The sequence below is a fragment of the Suricata suricatta genome, chromosome 1 (assembly GCF_006229205.1).
Source record: "Suricata suricatta isolate VVHF042 chromosome 1, meerkat_22Aug2017_6uvM2_HiC, whole genome shotgun sequence".
NCBI classification, from domain to species: domain Eukaryota; kingdom Metazoa; phylum Chordata; class Mammalia; order Carnivora; family Herpestidae; genus Suricata; species Suricata suricatta.
This window is the reverse complement of record NC_043700.1, coordinates 45560123-45580248: the sequence shown is the minus strand read 5'-3', so window position 1 is coordinate 45580248 and position 20126 is coordinate 45560123. Positions and strand designations below refer to the sequence as shown.

The 20126-nt window shown below is 46.6% G+C and overlaps 1 protein-coding gene across 2 annotated transcripts in view; it reads right to left on the bottom strand.

The window, feature by feature from the left end:
• The window catches only part of DPYSL2 (dihydropyrimidinase like 2), a 135983-nt gene that overhangs the window by 32176 nt on the left and 83681 nt on the right, over window positions 1-20126 (bottom strand). The window lies entirely within an intron of this gene.

Below are 20126 nucleotides of genomic sequence, written 5' to 3'. Positions count from 1 at the left end.
CTAGTCCTTGACTTAGCTGTATGCATGTCTGCCTCTCCCTTTCCCATTCCTAGTCCCAAGTGGACTTGAATTAAAAGCAAGCCATCAGGGAGACAACACAAACCACCGCTGACTCATCTCTGTGGCACTGAGCGGGCATCTAAAATGCCAGGTGACCTATTCAGCAGAGAATGCCTTTTGTTGGTGGAGAGATAAGAGCCTTTGGGAGCCCCGAGCGTGCCAGTTAGGATAACATGGTTTTGTCCTGGGGGGGAAAAAAAAAAAAAAAGCAGGCAGGGAAGAGAAAGCACATGTCCCTGGGAATGTAAGGGGTGCCCAGAGAAGAGGCAGTGGGAGAAAGACCAAGGTCAGACGCCTGAGTGCCTGCCCCGCTTGCCAACTTACTCATCACTGTGCCTTTCTTCAAGACACTCATCTTCTCTGGGCCACAGATCCCTCCTCTGGGAGATGGAGCCAATACTAGTACCTAACGCACAGGGTTCCAGGGCCGTGTAAGGGAGATGGCATGGAACTCCCGGGGAGGATGCCCGTTACAGAGCCACACCCAATGAACACCAGCAGGAAGACACTTATATACTTCCCTGCAAGGAAAATGACCACATGTAAACCCCTTTGTGCACAGGTGGACAGGGCTCCCTACTGGCCTTGCCTAAATATACTGCTTCTCCAGCAATGCAGAGGGGCATTCTCCTAAGGTCTGTGCCTGACTTTCTTGTCTACAAGCTGATAACGCAGCTGGAGTGCTCGGTAAGATGGTGTGTGAACAATAAGAGCACTGTCACTCACTTCCTCTTCCCTGTGTTTCCCCAAAGCATCCAAGGGAGGTACAGCATACAAAAGATGCTCAATGGGCACAGGAGGGACCAAACATCACACATGCCTCCGGCAAGAAAGGCCCTGGACAACTCAGCACCCCACTGAGAGACCGCTCCTCCAAGGGGCTGGCCATGCAATCTGAGAATCCCTAGCACTCCCTGGAAAAGTCCTTGGTGCGCACGGCTCTCCTGCTGTCTGCCACTGGCACTCAGCGGCTGGTTTTTAAATCCCAGCCTTCCTGAGTGCCAGCAAGGGGACCCACCAAAGTGACTACCTTACTACAAAATGGGACTAATTGGAGAAGTGCCTGGGTGGCTCAGTTGGTTAAGCTGTCTGTCTGACTCTTCAGTTTCAGCTCAGGTCATGACCACAGTTCGTGAGTTCGAGCCCTACATCAGGCTCTACATTGACAGTGTGGAGCCTGCTTGGGATTCTCTCTCTCCCTCTTCTCTCTGCCCCCATCCTCCCTGATGTGCTCTTTCGCTCTCGCTCTCTCTCTCTCTCTCTCTCTCTCAAAATAAATTTAAAAACTTTAAAAAAATGGGAGTAATAATAAAAATAATGAACACTTATCAGACCCTTCCTATGTCTGGTACGATTTCATGCATCTTTCATGGATTATCTCATTGAATCTTTGTATCGGCCCCCTAAAATCGGAGCCAGCGGTGGCCCCAGTTTTTAGCTAGAGAAGCTGAAAACAGTGGGGCTAAGTGACCTGCTCATATTACTTAAATCGCAGACATGTACACAGAAGGTCTGCAACACTCAGACCATCTGTGCTGTGGCCAGGCAAGGCCCTGGGAGAACTCCTGAAGGTTCTTACCTGGCACAACTGCTGACTGGCAGAGGTGACCCCAGGACGTTTGACTCCAGAGTCCCTACTCTTAACTGCCTCTGCTTGAAAGAGAGTGGGGAGGTGTGGATCTCTGAGAAGTAAAAATGCAGCCTTAGCCCTTTATTTTATAACTACAGCATGAGTCCAGTCACTCAATAAACAGAGAATTGTATCATCAGCCTAACACATGCTGGAATATAAACTCACTGCCTGAACTTGGTGGTACTCGAAGAATCCCCTTATTTCTCTCTTTGCCAAACTCTCTTCCATGAAATCTTGCTTTTAAAACAAAACAAGTATATTCATAGGAACCAAGCTCAGCCATGATTAATTGTTCAGCATCCAGTGATCACTGTTAGAATCATTTAGCCAGAATCTGGAGGGAATAAGGGCTACAGCAAGATCCAGTAAGAAGTATTTATAAAACAAGCAAACATTTATGAAACAAGCAAACAACCTCTTACGCGATCTGGTAATCAGCCAGCTTCAGAGGAAACAAAGAAGTAGCGGATACACATTATACCCTTGACATGGTTAAAATCTAGTTTGGAAGAAAAAAAAATACATCGCAGGGTGCACGGAGGACATGACTATGCTCGGTCCTCAGGCAACTACATATTCCCACCCTTCCCTTCCCGCCAAGCGCTGGAAAAGAGCTGAATGCTATCTATGCCCCACTGTCACCTCCCATTCACTTCTGGCCCACAGGACCTGTGGCTCCACTGTGCCGATACCCCCACACCAGCTCTCAATTCCTCCCGTCTCCCGGGGACCACCGCTGCCTTCCACGGCCTTGGCGTGCCTGTCTGCAGCAGCCCGCGCCCGCGCCCGCCCCAGCTTCCGGACAGCGCTCCAGGGTCTGCTTCTGCTTCTCTGAATAGTCCCCATGGGTTCCTCTTTTGCCCCAACATTTTCAATGCTGGTGTCCCCAGGAGCTCTGTCCTACTTCATCAAATTCCACTCCCATTTCTGACATTAATTCAAAAGGTCCTGAGTTGGGGATCTGAACAGCAGACCCTTCTCCAGCTGGCTTGCACAGGGCTCTTTGTTTCTTGCTCTTGTCTCTTTTCCTCTCATTCCCCCTCGCCCCACCAGCCATGTCCTCTCCTCCCCCCCACCATCTCCTTCCTCCTGCTTCCTCTGCTTCCTGCAGTCTTCTTCAGGGCGTCTGGACATTCGACGGGTGGTGGATTTGGGGACTGGGACTCTTGTTCGCTCTTGGGCAAATCCTGGGATAAGCAGCTGGACGCTGGGGAGACCCACAGGCTACAGCAACCTGTCAGGCCTGGCTTCTGCCACATAAAGGAAGCCACAGCAGGTACCGGGAGCTTCTCACCCCTGCAGTCCACACCTCCTGCCCCCCGATTTCCCTTTCTGTCGCTATGCCCACCAGAACAAGCCAGCCATTCCTTCCAGGCTGCTGGCAGATCCCCCAGGAAGTCCAGGAGTCGGAGCTAGAGTCTGAGGGTGGGAAAGAGGTGGGGAGCAGAGCAGAGAAGGCCCAGCTTCCACACCCAGCACCATGTCTGATCCTGCAGATGATCCCAGAAAGACGTCCTTAGCTTTCTTCTACTTTCACCATTCAATTCAGGCATAACCAGAGCTCCCCATGTTAGAGAAATATATCCACCCCTCTGGAAGTATTTTTTCCATGGGAATGGGACAATGGAACCGTGTTTTGACTTTGATAGCAGTAATACCTCATACGGGCACAGCTTTTCAGCAATTTACAAAGGGCCACCACATGCCTTATTTCATTTGATGCTTACACTAGGGAGGCAGAAACATCCACAATGCAGGCGTCACAGATGAGGGGCTATGGCCAGGAGCCATGCCTGCAGTCATGCAGACACAAACTCACAGAGCTGGGGTCCAACCCACCTGGTTTTACAGACTTTACTACCTTCTTGGTGTTTCTACGAATACCACTCACCTCAACTCCTTAAACCTAGGCTTTGTTTCTATTATTAAAAACACAGGCAGGTTCACTTAAGTGCACAGCTAATGACCTTAACCTAGTGGACCCAGAAGGAAATGGCCAATGTGAGCTGGTGACGGTGAATTTGGGATGTCAGATAAAAAGCTTGTCAAAATGTCAGCACCTCATAAAACCCTTTTCTTGGAGGCCTGGGGTAGCCTGCCTATGGCCTAGCATGCACGCGGCATGCGAGATCAAAGGCCAAGCTAATGAAATCTGTCTGTGTGTGGTGATGAAGGGGCATTTATAATGTGTAAATCCTTCAAGAGTGGCAAACCACACAATGAGCAGAAATTGTCTCCCTGACTTAGCGAGAGCAGACAGGGAAAGACTGGGAGAGCCTGAGAGCCCATCTGTAGGCAGGAGGGGGTCAACCTTCCCAGGAAGGGCCCATCGGAGTCGACCAGTGGCCTCGGGGAGGAAGAGAGAGAACAGACCCACTTCGCTAGACAAGCTGGATTTCAAAATCAGCCTCTGCAGTCATATGTGGTAGTTTTCTCTCAATGTACTCAGAAAGGATGTCCCTGGGGCACCCGGGTATCTCAGTTGGTTAAGTGTCTCACTCTTGATTTCGGCTCAGGTCGTGACCTCACGGTTCATGAGTTTGAGCCCCACATCAGGCTCTGCTCTGGTGGTGTGGAGCCCCCTTGGAATTCTCTTTCCCTCTCTCTCTCCCCCTATCCTACTTGCTTCTCTCTCTCTCTCTCAAAATAAATAAACTTGAAAGAAAGAAAAAAAGAAAGTCCTCAGCTGCTAATGCCTACACAAAAGGTTCCAGAAACCATGAACAGTGAGAACAAATCGAGAGAAGCACTGCTTAACCACCAGGAATGCACAAAGAACTCTGATTGTCAGTGCCCAATGATACTTCCAAGTGCCCTTGAGCCCGTCTTATTGATATAGGCAAGTGTGGTAGGTTCTATATGAGGAGACATTCGCGGCTCACATTAGATTCAGATCCAGGACACTTAGAAATTGTTCTGTCTCCTTGCTGATGAGGAAAGCATCAAGAGTTGCTAAAAGATACAGGAGACGTGGCAATACCAGAATTAATCCTAGGTATGAATCCAAAATACGTACTGTTTCCTTTCCTTTCTTTTTTATGAAAGGAGAAAATGTTACCCACCATTTTAACAGTAACCCTGAATCTTTTTCTGTATCATCTTCAGATCTGTCTTGTGCCTATATTTTATATGTGGGTAATCACAGGGCACACTCACTTTTTTCCTAATACCATTAATACATGTTATCTTACAGTCTTCATAATTTGATCTAAGAGCAACTTTGTGGGGGAAGGAAATCTACTGTAACGTTCTTAACCATTCCCCCACGCTGAACCTACAGACTGCTTCTACTTTTCCTCTATTACATAATGTTTTCGTGAACACATTCTCGCAAATACCTTTCCCCTTCTTATCAGGGCTTCTCTCTGGAGAGGGTCCGAGAGCTGGGATGAACGATGGTTCATCCATACAGAGGACCAGGTTGCATTCCAAAAGTGCCACCAGTTCGCGCTGTCACTAGCAACCCATCAAGATGGGATGTCTCCCCGGCCAATGCTGGTATTTTCATTTTATCTGCTTACTATTTAAGGGGGATAAGAAACAAAGCTCTTTTCACTATACTAAGCAGTCTCTCTGTTTCAGATAAATGGCCACCTTCCAAGACCCAAATAGGGAACTGAGTAATACACCAGACCAGAACAACCAGCTATACAAAGAAGTTACTGACAATTTAACAAGAACGTGATTAAATGGCCATGTCCACCATCTTAGCTCTGGTACCCCCTCAACCCTTCTTCCAACGTTGTCACAGGAGCCTAAGATGACTCCCACTAAGGCTGTCTTGCTAAGCATCTGAGATGGAGTCAGGAGATGGACGCAGAGCTGGAGAGAGCCCAGGCCCCCAGGCCCCAGGGGCACAGAGAGAAGCTGTGCTTTGTCGCCATTCCATGTATGTTTGCAGAAAGACAGACCCTCAACGGGAAGTGCCATCCCCAAAGCACAATGATGAAATCATGGCCCGGGGAGAAGGCAGGGGGAGCCAAAGGTGAAAAACCCAGCCAAGTTCATTAGAATGCAAAGCTTCAAACTTCAGATCCATGGAGGATGTCTCCAAGAGATGTTGAAATCATTGGCTAACAGGGGGAGAGGGTTGTTTCCTGTAATTAGACAGGCATTCTGAGTCTGAAGAAAGGCCAAGGGCATGGTATCGCCTATCCCTGCCCCCATGGGAGAACCACAAGGTTGGCTTCGGGCTAGTGTGGGGATCCTGGAATTCCTCGGAGCACAGTGAAGTCCAGGGGGAGTGACTTCTCCCTACCGGGCCTCACAGGGCCTGTGGCTTGCTGGCTTTTTTACTCGAAGGGATATAATGATAGTCCCCACTCACAAGGTCATTATGAAATGGTATTTGTAAAGGGGCTTATAACAGAGCTTGGCACGGTAGGTCTTACATAAGCATTTGTTAAATTAAAAGCAAAATAGGATTGTCTTGAGGATAAAAGGCTGCTTGACCCAATTCCTGGCACGAAGTCAGTCTCCTCTCAATGTTCGATTTTATTTAGAGGTATCACAAAAGGCAGTCAGGGCTTGGGGCATCCTAGGGGCACAGAACCTAGGAGTCCAAGGGCATTCTCTGGTGCAGCCTATGGGCCAGGGGAAGAGCTCAGAGGGGTCGGCTCAGGGAGAAAAACCACCGAGGAGTAACAGGTTATGAGAACAGGCAGGATAAAGGCACTATTGAGAGGAGGCCCGAGGCTCCCAGGGCCACAAGAAAGAATAGCACAGAATTTTAAGTCTTTTGCAGAAAACTAAATAACACCCAGACAAGCAGAACAAACTTGTCCCATTTACACAACAAGAAGGCACGGGTTGTAAAATAAAAGACAGTAAATGCTGGAGGAATCAGAGACCTGCTTTCAACAAACAAACACAAAGGTAGGCTTCTCAGCTCCCAGGGAACGTCTACCCAATCAGAACAGAAAACACAAACTAATCACCATTATCAGAGTTCCCGTAATTCCAATCACAAGCAAAAACACCTGAGCCTATCCTGGAAACATCACTTCAGTTATATCTCCAGCGGGCTTTTTCAAACATTGAAACTATTTATATGTTTAAAATCCCCCAAGGATCCGGGCACCACGGGCTGGGATCCACGGTCCGGTTCTCCCATGTCAATTTCTGGGGCGGAGAGGCCCTAGCAGGAGAGGTTCCTGAGTTGGTAGCCAAGGCAGCCCGAAGGTCTTCAGATTTCGTAAACAGACCCACTTCCACCAGCCCTGTTTACCAGACACGATAGCCTGCGCACCAGCATGATGACCCAAGAGGGCGTGCGTGCGTGCACATGTGCGTGTGCACATGTATGTGTGTGCAAGTGCACTCGCACGCCTGTGTGAGTGCGGCAGGAACAGGGGTTGGAAGGGAGTTCCCTCCCCCTCCCGGGCCTTCGGGCTGCTTTATGGAACAGAGACTTCCCTGTTTTCACCACAAAGTCTGCCATTAAGTAAAATCCAGACTACGAACAAATTACAGAAGGAATGCAGGAAAAGTAAGGAGCAACAGGGACCCTAGAGGCCAGGGCACGACAGCCTGGAGGGTGTCAGACCCCGCTCTGTGGAGCTCCACCTCGAAAGAGGAGCGGCAGCTGGCTGCGCCGGACCCAGATGAGGTGGCTGGGGAAACATGTGAGTAATGACACTTCCTCTGTTTGTCTCAGCTTTTGGTTGCCCGGGGCTACCGGACCACAGATTCAGTGCTGGCCTGCCAAAAATAAGAGATTACAGGGCTGTGTGGAACATCGCAAAAAAACAAAAACCCCACAGCAAGGCTTTCACGTGCAGAGTGGGTTTGTCTTCGTTTTCCTTCCTGCGGGTCCCCTGCTGGAAAGAGGATCCAACTATAAACTCAAGGACCTGCAGCTTCCTTATTAGGGGCCAACAGAAACCCATGTACTCACATACATAATGGGTAGAACTATGTCAGATGCTACAGCCAAAGACCCAAGGTCAAGGTCAACAAAGGAAAAAACAAGGAGCAAATTAAAGAAACAGGGTCATGTTTACATTCCTATTTAAGTAGATAATCAAACAAACCCTATGATCTGATTACAGTCATCTTTCTGAGGAAATATGGTCCAAAATAAAAGATGTCATGCTCACACTTACTGTATTTCAGGACATCATTTATGGACACATACCAAATAATACAGTAAAGACAAGAGCACCTAGTTCAGATAAGAAGTGACTCGTGCTCGGGACTCTAATTAGCTAATGAGCAACTAATCCACCCTTGTACAAAGCTGCTCAGACAAGAGTCTCACTGTGTCTGAAAAAAAACATACCGGATATTGGACTGGAGCTCAACCTAGAAACAAAAGCATGAGGAGCCTGATGTCTCTTCTGTTTATTCCAATGTTGCACAACGGTCTTCCTTGCATCCCCTCCAAAGAAAGTTGGGCAGGGAAGGAAGAGTTGGTGATGTCACATGTTGACTGGGATCTATCTAGAGCCAGCATAATTGACGGGTGTTTTCCTCCTAGGAACCTGGACTGAATTCAAAAACATAGCATAACATCTCTGAAGTCTGAACCATGGTCACTGTACTGTCACGTGCTCCCCATCTCGGGCGGAGAGCTAACCATTCAATGGGTCTTTTTCCCCTCGTTGATTAATAAGACTGAATAACAGCCAATGTATCGGGACAATGAGGTTTAAGCCTGATAAGGGACCTGGTTGTTCAGGGAGCCTTTCGTGAAACCCTATAACCGTGTGGGTAGTTGAAAGTTCAGAAACGCCTGCCTGCAGCCCGGTACATAAAATACAAACACTTCCTCACATTATGCTTTCTTCCTCCCCCAGAATGACAGGGGTGAGAGATAATAACCCAGATGCAAAGAAGCATTCCAAGGAAACTTCTTTTTATAAAATTCCTTTTAAGTGCAAAAGTACTTACATGCCAAAAACCTGGAAACCAAGAAAGAATTTAGGAAAATCCCAAAATTTTCTGTTATTCCATCATCCAAAGAAAATACACACTGATGTAGGTCTACCCAATCTTTTATCTTACCTGCTTACACACACCCAGTTATATATTCTTTACACGAGTAGTATCCTAACTTTACAATATATAAGTTATATTTTGATAAAGGCCTTTTTAAAGAGAAGCTTAAAAAGTGCCAAATTGAGGGGCACCTGGCTGGCTCAGTCGGTTGAGCGTCCGACTTCAGCTCAGGTCATTATCTCATGGTTCATGGGTTCAAGCCCCGCATCAGGCTTTGTGCTGACAGCTCAGAGCCTGGAGCCTGCTTCAGATTCTGTGTCTCTTCCTCTGCCCCTCCCCTGCTCTTGCTCTGTCTCTGTCTCTCGAAAATAAATAAATGTAAAAAAAATTTTTTTTAAGTGTCAAATTGGGACATAGTGATCACAGTCTACTTTTCTCAATCAATAGGTTATGAACATGTTCATATTCATAAATATTTTCCACAACAGGTTTTAATGACTACATGACTACCTCTTCCTCAAGATGGATATCACTTACTCAACCAATGACATATTTTGCTCATTGAGGTTGTTTTTAATTTTTTCCCATCAAACATAATGTTACAGTAAATACCCGTAGAGCAAAACAATGCATATTGATAATTCAGACTCAGAGGGTGTGAGTATCTCTTGCTTATAAATTTGCAAAGCCCTTGTTAGATATGGTCTTACTCTCCTCCAGAAAGGCCACACCAATGCAAGCCCCTCACAGCCGCTTAGAGGTGCCCCTTTCACCCCCTTTACTATTACAATTACAATTGTATTAGTATTATAATTCCTTTTACTATTTGAAAATTCAGTAGGCAAAAAATTAGCTCATTCTTATTTTAATTGGTATTGTGTGGTACTCATTCAGTTGAATATTTTTCCCTAAGTTTTATGGTAGATTTCTTCTTTTGTGAATACCATGTTCATGCCCTTTACTTTTTTCTCTTAGTGTTCATCTTTTATTGAAGTGTTGAGATTTCATATTTTATTTTACTTATTTCTGGGTTTTTTTTAAGTAGGCTCCATGCTGGGCACGGAGCCCAATGCCTGAGATCAAGACCTGAGCTGAGGTCAAGAGGCTTGACGCTTAAGCAATGGAGTCACTCAGGCTCCGTTAAGATTCCATACTTCAAATGCATCGACCCTTCCTCATATTTTTCAAATCAATTTCCTGCTTCTGGTGTTCCTTTTAACTATTTTACTCTGATGAGGTCTTTCATTTCTATGTTGTCAAGTGTCTCTGTCTTTTCTGATTCTACCTCCAATGAAATATCTAAAGTATAGGACTCTTCATCTATATTTTCTTCTGGTTCTTTCTTGACTTTGTTGTTTAAACGTAACCCATCTGAAAGGTATTTGGATATATGATGCGAGTAAGGAGTTTACCTTCCTTTATTTTTAAATGGTTAATTGTGCCAGCATAATACTAGGACTGTGCCACCATTTCACCATGAGCTTGAAATGTTCCTTTTTTCATACACCAAATACCTATAGATTGTCTACTTTATCCTACTGACACAGATGTGTCATCTAGAACTAGTGCCATATCACTGTAATTATGACATTTTTATAGTTTTTTAGATATCCCAATTAAGCATGGCTTCCTGCCCTTTTTAAAAAATGTTTATTTATTTTATATATAGAGAGAGACAGAGCATGAGCAGGGGAGGGGCAGAGAGAGAGGGAAACACAGTATCTGAAGCAGTCTCCAGGCTCTGAGCTGTCAGCACAGAGTCCGACATGGGGTTGGAACTCGTGAACTTTGAGATCATGACCTGAGCCAAAGTCAGACTCAGCCGACTGAGCCCCACAGACACCCATCCTCCTGCCCTTCTTCACTATGTTCTTTTAAAATATGTTCTTGGCTGGGACACCTGGATGGCTCAGTCGGTTAAGCGTCGGCTTTGGCTCAGGTCATGATCTCACAGTTTGTGGGTTCGAGCCCCGCATCAGGCTCTGTGCTGACAGCTGGCTCAGAGCCTGGAGCCTGCTTCTGATTCTGTGTCCCCCTCTCTCTCTGACCCTCCCCTGCTCACACTGTTTCTCTCTGTCTCTCAAAAATAAATTTAAAAAACCATTAAAAATTTAAAAAAAGAAAGAAAGAAAGAAAGAAAATATGTTCTTGGCTTTTACTCTTTGTTGATTTTTTCACTTGAACTTCAGAATCATTCAGTCATGTGTCAAAAAACAAAAATAGTCTTTGAGGTTTTGGTTGGAATCACACTCAATTTATAGATTAATCTCTAGAGAATATGCTCCTTTACAGTATTAGGTCTTTCTATTCATCAACATAGCATTTAAAAAAAAAATTTTTTTAGGACTTTACTTATTTTGAGAGAGAGAGAGAGAGACAATGAGTGAGCAGGGGAGGGGCAGAGAGAGAGGGAGACACAGAATCTAAAGCAGGCTCCAAAATAAATAAATGCTTGTGTGAGAAAAAAAAATTAAAAAAAAAATAAAGCAGGCTCCAGCTCTGAGCTGTCAGCACAGAGCCCAACGTGGGGCTCGAACCCACGGACTGTGAGATCATGACCTGAGCTGAAGTCGGATGCCTAACCGACTGAGCCACCCAGGCGCCCCCCATTTTTTTTATCAAAGTCTCTCAAGTCCCATATATGAGAACATATTCTGATAATTCTGTTCTTTTATATTTTGTATAGCTATGATGAATGGGATTCTTAAATTATACTTTCCAACTGGTTACCTCTGGCATATGAGGAAGCTGTTAGTTTTGAATTTTTTTTACGTTTATTTGTTTATTTTGAGAGAGTGGGCACGCTCGTGTGCGTACAGGCAAAAGCAGAAGGAAGAGACAGAGAGAGAAGAAAGACAGACTCCTAAGCAGGCTCCACACGGTCAGCACAGAGCCCGATGTGGGGTTCAGTCCCACAAACCCCACGAACTGTGAGATCCTGACCTGAGCCAAAACCAAGAGTCAGAAGCTTAACCAACTAAGCCACCCAGGCACCTCTTAAAACTGGTCATATTAATAAACTTTCTTCTTAGGTCCAGTATTTTCTTCAGTTATTTTATTTTGAATATTAAAGACCACCTAACAAATAATCACTTTCTTTCTCCTATCCAATATTTTTACTGCTTATTCTTCTTGTCTTCTTACATTGGCTAGGACTTCCAGAACAACATTATACAACAGAGATAATGACTGGCATCCTGGCCTCTTACTCAGTGAGGGAAACACTGGGCTAGCACAAGGGCTCCGGCCCGAGTTCCGTGGCTCACAGACCAGAGGCAGGATGAAAGTTCAAAGCAAAGAGAAGACAGCAGTTTCTATACACTTTCCACAATTGAACAAAAATGCCTTTGAGAAATACATAAGATACCAGGTACTAAAACAGATCGAATAAAGACGATGCTAATATTTCCAACGGTAGATGCAAGACTTGACGGGGAGGGGATCAGAATGGAGATGGTCGGATGTCAGCCTTTTCCTCGGTCCTGCAGTTAAGGAGTGTCAAAGCGTAGTGGCCATGGAGCCCAAGGAACAGCCAGCACTGATTTCCTAGGTCTGTGCTTCCCCTGACTCTCTCCAGAGGAGGGAGATGTGTTCTCTCACACACCCATTTACCTCTTTCTCCAACTGGGCCCATTTCTCACCCTCCTAAGAAGTCTTTCAAGACCATCTGGGAAAGGTGTCCACTTGCCCTTCAGACCTGGCAGAGTGCACCTCTGGCTTTCACTTCCTCCCTGGCATAACTTCCAAGACACAGTGACGCCTCACTATCCAAATCTGGCATCTGGCTCCATACTCGAACTCCGTAACATTGCCCCAAAATGCCTCTATTCAGTGAAAACACACTACTCTCAGGAAAGGGTGGTTACAGAGTCTCACTCAGCACCTGCCTCTTCCTACTTGCATATGTTAGAGAGGATCTCCATCACCTGGTCCTCAAGCAGAGGACTTGAAATGTGAACTTAAATGAGGGAGGGTAGCAACCACAGTCAGGTGCACTGGAAGCACTGAGAAGTAAGAGAGGACAGGAAGGGAGGAGGCAGGGAAATGATGAAATGGAGACAAATCTTCCCAACAGCTAGAGACCATCTGTGGGAGTTTTTAAAAACCCAACACTTGAAAGCAGCACAATGCTCTAACATAGATTCAAAACAATAACCTTGAAAAAACAAAAGCTAACCTTGAGACATCAAGAAAAGTTTAAATTATGTTCCATTCCCTTCACTTAGAAGGAAACAGGCACTATCCTTGAAGAGTATTTTTTTAACTGCACAAGAACAACAAAGAACATTTTATTTTATTGTCTCTTACTTTATTATTTCTTATGTAAACTCTATGCCCAACATGGGGTTTGAACTCATGACCCCAAGATCAAGATTCACATGCTCTACAGACTGAGCCAGCCAGGTGACTTTGAAGAGGTATATGTTTCATCAAAATAGTTAACAGTGCTTTGTTTTAAAGGGTAAATTTTTCAAGAAGGTGGAAGGGGCCTTTCAGAAAGGATGGAATTAACATTTATTGTGTGCCCAATACACACTCGGTGGTTTGTAATAATCTGCCAAATGTAAGCTGCGCCAAAACCTTGAAACATCAAAAAAACTGTGGCTAAAAATTACCGTATGTTTTAGCAATTCCACTTCAGGGTGTGTATCCCAAAGGATTAAAAGCAAGGACTGGAAGAGATATTTGTTCAGAGACGACTGCTCACAATAGCCAAAAGGCAGCTACAATCCAAGTAGCCATCAACAGAGAAGTAGATTTAAAAAAATAATAAAACAACAACAGAGGAATAGATTTAAAAATACGGAATATCCATACAATGGAGTATCATTCAGCCTTTAAAAGGAAGGAACTTCTGTCACATACAACAACATGGACGGACCTTGAAGACATTATGCCAAGTTCAATACACCAGTAACAAAAAGGCAAACATGTTAAGATTCAACAATTCATTGTCAAATTCATAGAGTCAGAAAGTAGCACAGTGGTCGTCAGGGGCTGCAGGGCAGAGGAAAGGGAGTTAGTGTTTCACAGGTACAGAGTTTCCACACCGGGCAGATAAAACAAGTTCTGGAGATGGATGGTAGCAATGGGTGCACCACAGGTGAATGTACTTAATGCCACTGAGCTGTACCCTTAAAAAGCGTTCAACATGGGCGCACCTGGGTGGCACAGTCGGTTGAGCATCCAACTCTTGGTTTCAGCTCAGGTCATGATCCCAGCATCCTGGGATCGAGTTCTGCTTGAGCGTGGAGGCTGCCAGAAATTTCCTCTCTCCCCCTCTGCTCCCCATCCCCCTACCATGTGAAAAAAATTTTTTAAATGGTAAAACTTTAAGCTATGTATGTCTTAGAGAAATTTAAAAAATAAATTAAAAAGGAAGGAAGGAAGATAAAGAAAACTATGGCTCAGAGAAATGAAAAATACTTGCCAGCTGGGCGGCAGTGAAGGCAGAACTCGACTCCAGGTGGCCAAGCCCAGAGTCGGTCCCTGCACCACACCTCAGGCCACACCCTGCCCCTAAGGCTGGAACTCCTGAAGAGCTGCCCTCCTACAACAAGAATCTCCAGTCAATGTCCTGGACCCGGCCTGGAAGAACCGACAGTCCACAACCCAGAGGCCCTCAGCATTGCATTTTGATGCGAACTGGAAGGGAACAGAGTCCGGAGAGGAGCTGGAAAAACTAGGTGGCGGGCTCCCCTGGGTCCTCAGAGATCAGTGGCAGCACTCCTGCCCCAACCCACAGGATGCTAGCACACGACACCCCTCCCCACCTGCCTCCCCTCCCCGCTCCCCTTCTCCTTCTAGACTCCCCCGATGTCCTTCCTGCTCAAACTTTTTTGTTTTCAAATACCCAGCAATATTGATTTACTTGTAACTTCTAAAGCATGCCAGACTCTTACTTACCAGCTCCCACGTGCCTCGACCCATTCATGCAAGCCTCTCTTTTGGTTGGACGCCTCCCCCTGCCGCCACTCCACAAGGACTCCAGGACAAAAATCCCGGCCTGCCTTCAAGCCTCGTTGGAAGTCTCCCCACCAACCCTCTTAGGCAGACTTGAAAGATGTCTTCTTCTCAGCTGCAGTGTAGGAATTCTCATGTTATATTGGAAGCTTTTATTTGTTGCTCCCCCCAGTAGCCTGCAAGTTGAGAATAGGAATCATATCTGCAGGTTGAATGCGGAGACCGGTTACCTACCAGGCGGTAGAATAAACATCGGCTGCCGGATGAATGAACAGCGTTTGCTTAGCAGTGGAAACCACAGCGCTCGTTAACTTTGCTTAAACATAGCAATAGTGGTGATGGCACTGAGAAAGTGACCACATCCTTCTAGATATCACTCTCCACCGTCCACATCAAGGCGGCCTCCGCTGTCTAGCACAATACCGTCAGGTCTCAGATGGAGCAGGTGCTCATCGATGTTACGTCAGAAACATCCAGATAGCAAAGAGCCGCCCCAAAACCAGCGCACGTACTGAAACCACGTTCACACACTTGACATCCCCTCGCCCCACGACAGAGGCCAAGCAACACGCCACCAGATGACCAAAACATGCGTCTGCATTTGGCCCTGTTGGGTAGCCTTGGGCAGGTCACTTAACCTCTCTGTTCTCCAACTTCCTCATGGGAAGTTGTGGGGGGCGCATTTCCCACCCTGTCTTACAGATTGTGGAAGAAGGGTCCCGGGGGAGAGCTTCTGTGTAGAAAGGGATCCGTAACTATAAATGCAGAAGACAATTTTCTTAATCCGGTCAGTGGGGAGGGGATGCCCGTCTGAGGCAGGAATGGGCTGGCCCAGGAGATTTCCAGGACTCAGGCAGGAGGTGCCCAGGCCTGGAAGGTTGAAGAGCCTCTGTAAGTTCCCTCCTTGGCACAGGGCAATTTACCTGCCCACCTCTCCATAAAGCAGAAGGAAGGGTGGTCACAAAAGCAGCAAAACAGGACTCACCCTGGGCCAAACGGGGAGATAAGAGCCAATAGGGAGGGGGCAGAGATAAGCACTGCAGCCAGCCAGGACGTTGAACCCCGGAGAGAGGGAGTTTCAGAGCCCGCTGGGTGGGAAGGCTGCTTTTCTGGGGTCTACCTGATTTCAGTCGTCCTGTCCCGTATCGATGAGCATTCCTTTACTTGTCACGTCAGATGCCCGTGCCTGGCTAGGAAAACACTCAAAACCAAGTTCTCACATCACAGAGCACGGTAAGTGTGACTAAGAGTCAGTGAGCAGGCAGACTGGCCTTAAAATAAAGCCTAAAGTCAAACCACAATGACATACCACCTCACTCCCCACCCCGATGGCTATGATCAAAACAACAGACAAGAATGAGCATTGGCAAGGATTTGGAGAAAACGGAGCCTTCCTACACTGCTGCTGGGAAAGAAAAATGGTGCCGCTGTAGAAGTTTGGCAGGTCCTCTGAAAGTTAAAGATAGAATTAGCATAAACCCCAGCAATCCATCTGCCGGATATACACCCCAGACAAATGAAAACATATGTGCGCACAAAAACTTCTCCGCCAAGGAACATTATTCATTCGCAATAGCCACAGAGTAGAAACAACCCAAATGCCATTAACTGGTCAATGGATAAGCAAAACGTAGTATATTCATACAACATAGTATTATTCAGTCATAAAACAGAATGACGTGCTGATTCACGCTACTACATGCATAAGCCTTGAAAACATTATGTTAGACGCAAGGAGCCAGACGCAAAAGGCCACATATTACGTGATCCCATTTATACAAAACGTCCACATCCACAGAGACAGAGAGTAGATGACTATCTGGCCTGAGCTGGGGGTGGGGCAGAGCTGCTTGTGGGTACGTGGTTCCTTCTCTGGGAAGGTGAGAATGTTCTGACAGCAGATGCTAGCGATGGCTCCACAATTCTGTGAACACACTGAAAACCACTGAACTGTACACTTCAAAAGACTATGTTTTACGGCATCTAAATTACTTATTTTTTAATTTTTAATGAGTCAACATAGTTTGTGTAAACCAACATATGCATACATACATAAATAATGAATGAACAAGTGAATGAACGAATAAAGCAAGCTTGAACTAATGAGACTGTTACTCAGCATCTTCTCTCCTAGGGAGAAGCAGAGCGGATAGGCAGGCTGTTTTTACAAGTCGCCTTCAGGACAAACAGAATGTGAACAAGCAAGGGTCATGCCAATCCATAAAGAGGGAACACAATCAGGAAAATATCATTTTCTGGCATAACCACGGATGGAAAACCCATCGGTTGCTAGAGGCCACCTTTCACTGGCAAGGAGACAATGGAAATAAGGGATGTATGTCATAGAAACAGAAATGTGCAGAACATGGTTTCTGGATCATCTGACTCTCAGAACTAAGAAAAGTCATATGCCTGTTCCCTCAAGCCAAAGGCAGCAGAAGGACAGTTGAATAAGAATTTTCCATCCCTCTACAGAAAGAGAATTTATTTCTTTTTTACTTATCAGCTTTTCTTTCACTAGGAGACCTTGCCATTTAATGAAAACCTACAGTTCACCGCAAACAGGAATGGTAACACCTTCTTCAGTTAGTCTCTGGAGAGTCAGCTTTTTCCTAGAGGTGAGCTTTGCACGGTAGAAAAGCTTCTCTTCGTCAGAAGCCTGAGTGAGTCTCCACCAGCACGCACTGCTCGTAGTGAACTGCAATGCACACCAAGACACACTAGTGCAGATACAAACATGCACCAGGGGAGAGAGGTCAGAGTCGTCTCAGTCCTGCCCACAACGTCACACAGCCTCCTGGGCTACGGTTTCCCTGCTGCAAAATGAAGAGATAGCAATAAACAATCTCTAAGGGACCCCTGGGTGGCTCAGTCAGTGAGGCGTCCAACTGCATGCAGCTCAGGTCATGATCTCGTGGTTCAGAAGTCTGAGCCCCACAGCGGGCTCTGTGCTGACAGCTCAGCGCCTGGAGCCTGCTTCGGATTCTGTGTCTCCCTCTCTCTCTGTCCTTACCCTGCTCACTCTCTCTCAAAAAAAAACTGTAATAATAATAATAATAATAAAACATTTTTTTTAATTCTCTAAGTCTCAGACAGAGACCTCACCTGGAGCTTGGGATCAGGTGTTGGATTACAGCCCCATTCCGCAGCAATGAAGATTTTAGTGTTAAAATGTTAACCTGTCTTTGAGCCAACTGTTATTGAAAAGTACCTTTATTCCAATAAACACATGTACTGGTGTCTAGCATATAGGGGAGAAAATGATCAGGTGTCTTAAATCTCCCACTAAGCAGGACATAAAATTCAGCAAAGCAAATCCTCCTTTTCCAAAGTAAGACAGGAACTATGTTCTCCTGGGGCTAGGGAAGAAGCCTCTAATAATAGAGCTAAACGCTTTCAGCCAGAAAGGACATTTAGGTGGTGGAGAGGATGTGCTACCATGATGTCCAAAAAAATATCATATTGGAGCTACAATGACCGTTTTGATTGAATCTCCATGAACGAGAAGAGAGGGGTGTATGATGAAATGTAAGGTGGCTGCAGAAGGCAATCACTACAAAACAAATACACCCCCTTCAAATACCTCAGTATCCAGGTGTTAAAATAAAACGTTTTAACTGTCAGGGAGCCTGAATGGCTCAGTCAGCTTAGTGTCTGACTTCGGCTCAGGTCATGATCTCATGGTTCAGGGATTCAAGCCCCGTGTCGGGCTCTGTGCTGACAGCGCAGAGCCCAGAACCTGCTTGGGATTCTGTTTCTCCCTCTCTCTTCTCTCTCTGCCCTTCCCCCATTCATGCTCTGTCTCCCTCTGTCTCTCAAAAATGAATAAATGTTAAGAAAAAAAAAGTTCTCACTGTCAGGGCAAACTGGGCTGGGGGCCCACTCCACCCTCACACATAACTGGCCCACACCGTCACATGCGCCGAGCCACTGAATCCTCACTGCAACCCTATTAGACAATAAAGTCTGAGCCAGGCCCTTCAGGCAAATGACAAAACCAAGACAGAAATAAGGGACAACCTGCCTGAGCTAATAAATAAGCAGCAGAGTCAATACCAGCACAAAGGTCTCCTGATTCCTAGCTCCATGAAGATGTGTCGTCAAGCTTAGACCTCAAATTCTTTCCGTTACACCCCATGCTTCTCCTTGGATTATCTCCATGCAGGAAACAACAATGTGCCGAGCGGCGGTCCCAGCCCGAACAACTGTCTGATGGTCCTCCCTGTCTCTGCTGCTCCTCAAACAACACCGTCCGCCCGAGGCATTTCCCGATCGGATGTGCGAAGAAGAGCCCGCTCACCGGACCTCGAGGAGGGCCGTGCCAAAGCGAGGTGGAGAAATGAGGAAAGGCGAGGCCCAGGCAAGGGCAAGAACTGTGAAGCAGCTCGCGTGACGGGAGGCAGCACAACCTGGTCCAGGGTGGAAAAGCGCTCCTGGGCCTCCCAGAAGCAGGATTAAGTTCAGCGGATGAACGCACGCCTCTCGATTGTTCTCCAAACACACCCTGGGACACGGAGGGAAAGCTAGGTGCTCAATCCAGTGCTTCTGTTGGATGGCCAGATACTCCCCTGCCACCCTCGTGGTGAGCATCTTCCCCTCCCTGGACACGGCCACCTGCTTCATAAGAGATGGTCACTACCTGATCACTTCCCCTCTTCACATTACAGAAAAAATGCTTTTCCATTTTTTTGTTTATTTATTTTTGAGGATGAGAGAGCAGGGGAGGGGCAGAGAGAGACAGAGACACAGAACCTGAAGCAGGTTCCAGGCTCGGAGCTGTCAGCATAGTGCCCAACGAAGCAGTGCTCAAACCCATAGACTGCGAGATCATGACTTGAGCCGAAGTCAGACGTTTAAGCGACTGAGCCACCCAGGCGCCTCCAGAAAAAATGCTTTTAAATCAAATGCTTTTAAATCTATCCAATGATAGAGAACAATATAAAGCTTGAACACCAAAATCATTCTCTTTCTTGGGAATGGCTATCAGCCCAATGCCTGATTCCAAACGCTGGGTAGAGGGGGCTGTGCTGAGGTACTTGGGAAGCACCCAGTACAGGGCTGGGCACAGAGCAGCATTCATGAGTGCACTATTTAACTGTTACAAAGCAAACAGCACCCATTTCTTCTGTGATCCCCAAGTACCATCAGCCCAGAGCTTGAGTCAGAACCCCAGCCCTAACACTCACAAGCCCCAGGCCTTTATGCGAATCACCTGCCTTCTCTGGGCTTCCCGTCTCCTCCGCTGAGGGCATGAGCATACGCCCCCACCCCCATATCCTCAGGGCTGACACAAGGACTAGAAATGGTGTGCCCAGAGCTGACACGGCACTGATGCCCAAGAAGTAATACCAATTACCTCCCGGTTACCCCACATTCTTGTAAAAGACAGCCATGCAGCCCCGCCACGGGAGTCCCTACAGATCGGTGACAGCATCCAGAGAGCAGCCGCCGGGTCATTCACTCTCAGAGCTCGTCCGAGGACAAGAGAAGTCCACACGAGCCCTTCAGAGGAAGAGCGATGTTGATCCAG